This window comes from Carassius auratus, unplaced genomic scaffold (assembly GCF_003368295.1).
Source record: "Carassius auratus strain Wakin unplaced genomic scaffold, ASM336829v1 scaf_tig00217675, whole genome shotgun sequence".
Taxonomy (NCBI): domain Eukaryota; kingdom Metazoa; phylum Chordata; class Actinopteri; order Cypriniformes; family Cyprinidae; genus Carassius; species Carassius auratus.
The window spans coordinates 27,501-32,500 of NW_020529179.1; positions in this window are offsets into that span (position 1 = coordinate 27,501).

The window sequence follows — 5,000 nt, forward strand, 5'->3', positions numbered from 1 at the left end:
GGAAATGGGGGAAGCAAGACATGTTTTCTTTAAAGACAATGAAACTAATTGAGTGGTGGCAAAAATACATGTGTGCAATTTTTTTAGGATAAAGATGTGTTTTATTCTAAATTTTCTGTTTGGTTACTATGATATAAAAGATGAAAAATAAGTGTTTGTAAAAAAAAAAAAAAAAAAAAAAAAAATTGTAAAAGGGAATCCATTCTTTGAAATGACATTTTCATTTTAATGTATTATTGCAAAAATGTTACTTAGATTGTTCTTAAAATGTATGTTAATAATGCTTTTAATTTTATTTGAGTCTTTTTTTTAAAAAATGTTAAATGACTGTTGTAAAAGTAAATAAGACTTTCATGTGCAAAATATTTATGGAATGTTGTAATATAATAAAAAAAAAAAAAAAAAGCTATGCCCGATCTCGTCTGCTCTCGGAAGCTAAGCAGGTTTGGGCCTGGTTAGTACTTGGATGGGAGACCGCCTGGGAATACCAGGTGCTGTAAGCTTTTTGGAAACTTTTCACTTAGTATATAATAATTTTGCCAAAAAATAGAGTCAATGCCCGATCTCTGAATATTAGCAGGTTTGGGCCTGGTTAGTACATGGTTTGGAGACTGCCTGGGAATACCAGGTGCTTTAAACTTTTTGGAAAATTTCACGATTTATATAATAATCTTGCAAAAAAAAAAAAAAAAAAAAAAAGAGTCAATGCCCGATCTCTGAATCTTACCAGGTTTAGGTCTGGTTAGTACTTGGATGAGAGACTGCCTAGGAATACCAGGTGCTTTAAGCTTTTTTGAAACTTTTCACTTTGTATATAATAATTTAGCCAAAAAATAGAGTCAATGCCCGATCTCTGAATATTAGCAGGTTTGGGCCTGGTTAGTACATGGATGGGAGACTGCCTGGGAATACCAGGTGCTTTAAACTTTTTGGAAAATTTCACGATTTATATAATAATCTTGCAAAAAAAAAAAAAAAAAAAAAAAAAATGAGTCAATGCCCGATCTCTGAATCTTACCAGGTTTAGGTCTGGTTAGTACTTGGATGAGAGACTGCCTAGGAATACCAGGTGCTTTAAGATTTTTTGAAACTTTTCACTTTGTATATAATAATTTTGCCAAAAAATAGAGTCAATGCCCGATCTCTGAATATTAGCAGGTTTGGGCCTGGTTAGTACATGGTTTGGAGACTGCCTGGAAATACCAGGTGCTTTAAACTTTTTGGAAAATTTCACGATTTATATAATAATCTTGCAAAAAAAAAAAAAAAATGAGTCAATGCCCGATCTCTGAATCTTACCAGGTTTAGGTCTGGTTAGTACTTGGATGAGAGACTGCCTAGGAATACCAGGTGCTTTAAGCTTTTTTGAAACTTTTCACTTTGTATATAATAATTTAGCCAAAAAATAGAGTCAATGCCCGATCTCTGAATATTAGCAGGTTTGGGCCTGGTTAGTACATGGATGGGAGACTGCCTGGGAATACCAGGTGCTTTAAACTTTTTGGAAAATTTCACGATTTATATAATAATCTTGCAAAAAAAAACAAAAAAAAAAAGTCAATGCCCGATATCTGAATCTTAGCAGGTTTAGGTCTGGTTAGTACTTGGATGAGAGACTGCCTAGGAATACCAGGTGCTTTAAGCTTTTGGGTTTTCTTTCCTACTTCTATAATGTACTGGTGATTAGATGGGATGGTCTTTAAATAGCCCTCTCTTTGCAGCAGTCTTCGCTTACGGCCATACCAACCTGGCGGTGATAGAGAGTGATTGGGAAGGTGTGTCTGATTGCAGTTGGAAGAGAAAGGCTCTTCTAAAGCTTTATTTTGTATATTTTACTTTTTTCTGTTTATTCTGTGGGAGGAGATTTGGGTTTGTTTTGGAAAAAAGCCCACGTTTAAGCTCCAAGCAGTTTATCTGCTTGGAGGCAAGCTTTTGTTTGTGCTTTTTTGTTTACAAAAATGGATGGACCACATGGTAAAGATCTGGCAATGGCAGGAGGACTAGAAGAACGTTTGGAACCACATGGAGCAGATAGATCATCAAGAGAGGCAAATGGAGGAAATATGGATCATGGAGCACAGAGGGGAATCAAGCAAAGAGTGGATTATCTGAAAGAAGCAACGGTGGTGTTGGACTTAAAAGGAAATAAGGAGGTAAAAGCTGTGGATATCATTAAAGTAGTTTCAGAGAAGATTGGATTTGGTAAATTGCTGGCAGTGAGACCAAAGTATGGGGAGGAATATGAGTTGACTGTGGAAGATGCAGAACTTTGTGATGTATTATTGGATGGAATGGAAATAAAAGGTCAATTCTTTGAAATAAGGAGGCTGGAGGTAAAGGAACATATTGTGTCTTTTCTTCACTTGCCTGCATACTTGGAGGATGAAGTGATTGAGAACAAATTGAAGTTTTGGGGAGTTAATCCAATGACAAAAATAAAGAGAAGAGTCTATCCTGGAACAAACATTGCTGATGGAACGAGGTATGTGAAGGTTAAATTTCCAAAAGAGGTAACATCACTACCCTATAGTGCTAAATTTGAAACGGCAGATGGCACTCAGTACTTTAGGGTCATACATGATGGACAGCAAAAACTATGTCGGATGTGTATGCAGCCAGGACACATTTTCAGGGACTGTCCTGATTTCAAATGTTATGAATGCTTTGAGCAAGGGCATTTCGCGAAAGACTGTAAAGCTGATAAATGTCTGGATTGTGGGAAAGTATTCATAAGGTGTGACTGTGAAAGTGAACATGAAGAAGAGACAAATGATAAAACTGAACATGGTGAACCAGAGGAGAATATGGAGAGTATGGAAATAGTCATAAATGAGGGAGAGGAAGATGGGTCTCTGAATGATAGTAAAAGTCAGGAGCAGGAAAAGGGGGGGATAAGGAGTTGGAGAGAAGAGAGGGGTTTGAAATGGTGGAACATATGATAGAGGGGTGTAAGGGTCCGGTGGATGTTATAATAAAAGAAAGACAGGAGGGAAAAAAGGAGAAGGAGCAAGTAGAGGAATGCATAGAAGTAAATTTGGAGGAGCTGAGGAGGGGAATGAAGAGAGGAATATTGGACACCAAAACATATGTAGGAGAAAGTAGAGATAAAGGACAGAGAAGGAGAAGAAACTCAGGTACAAATGAAGATGGAGTTTTAATGGAGAATGTGGGAGAAAAGTATGAAAAATGAATGTTTTGTTGTTAATGGCTCTTTGTTTTGTTTCAATCAATGTGAGGGGTTTAACAAAAATTGATAAATTTGGGAAAATGAAAGCGCTATGCAAAAAAGCTGATGTGATATTATTACAAGAAACATTTTGGAAAGATGAAATGATTGAATGTTTTAAAAGAAGTTGGAGAGGAGGAATTTATTGTAACAATGGTGGGGGGATTGGGAAAGGCGTTGCGGTTTTATGTAAAAGACACATGAATGATGATGTTGAAATCATATATCGGGATAATGGAGGGAAATGTATTATTGTGAAAATGGTTATAGGAGGGGAAAATGTTTTTGTGTGTAATGTACATGCGCCAAATGAAGAGGCAGAAAAGAAAATGTTTTTTAAGGATTTAAATGGTCAGATGGAGAAATGGGAAAATATTATTGTAATGGGAGATTTTAATACAGTTTTTAGTAGACTGGATATAGCGAATGATATGGTTTATAAAAGAGATAGTGGGAGGGAAGAATTGCTTAAATTAATGGATAAATATGATCTAATTGATATATGGAGAGAGAGGAATGAGGGTATAAAAGATTTTTCAAGACGACAATTGGTGAAGGATAAAATGAAGCAAAGTAGAATAGATTTTATATTAATTACAAGAAACATGGAGAGGAAGATGGATAAAATATATTATAAGATGACTTCTTTAAGTGATCATGGGATGTTAATAGTACATATGAATGAAACAGGGGTGGAGAGAGGAAAGGCAATATGGTGTTTAAATAATGAACTTTTGAAAGATGAAGGGTATAAAATGAAGATAGTAGAAATAATAATGAAAGAGAGAGAAAATGAAATTTATGAGGAAGATAAAAGAGTATGGTGGGATAATGTAAAGTATGAAATAAAAAAATATTCAATAAGGTATAGTGGTTTGATACACATGACTAAGAGGAGAGAAGAGCAAAGTGTTAGAAGGGTGTTGAAAGAAGAACTACAAAAAGAGAAAGGGGATATAGAAACAATTTTAGTATATGAGAATAGATTAAAGGAGATTGAAGAACTAAAATGTAGAGGGGCTATGATTAGAAGTAGGGCTAAACATGTAATAGAAGGTGAAAGGTGCACAAAATTCTTCTTTGGTCTAGAGGAAAATAGACAGAGGGCTGATATAATAAAGGAGGTTGTAAAACAGGATGGAAGTAGAGTAAAGGGAACTAGAGAGATATTGGGGAGTATAAAGGAGTTTTATGAATGTCTTTTTAAAAAGGAGGGGACGCAAGAGGAAGAAAAGGAGTATTTATTAAGTAAGGTTAAAACAAAAGTAACGAGGGAGGATAAAGAAATGTGTGATAGGGACATTTCCGATGAAGAAGTAGAGGTAGCAATATCACAGCTGAATAATGGGAAAAGTCCGGGGGCAGATGGATTGACTAGCGAATTTTATAAGGCTTTTAAGAACATATTAATACCATTTTTAAAAGAAATATATAAGGAAATATACGATAAAGGGGAAGCAAGTCAATTGATGAGAAGAGGAATGGTGAAATTAATTTTTAAGAAAAGGGGGGATTCATCAGATCTGAAGAACTATAGGCCGATATCAATGTTAAATACAGATTTTAAAATCTTAGCTAAAGTTTTGGCAAATCGTTTAAAGAAAGTATTGCCAGGAATAATAACAACGAATCAGGCATATTCAATCATAGGGAGGGAAATTACAGATACAGTAAGTAATATAAGAGATAAAATAAGGTATATGGTAGAGAATAAAAAGGAAGGTTATATGGTGAACTTAGATTTAGAAAAAGCCTTTGATAGGGTAGAGCATGA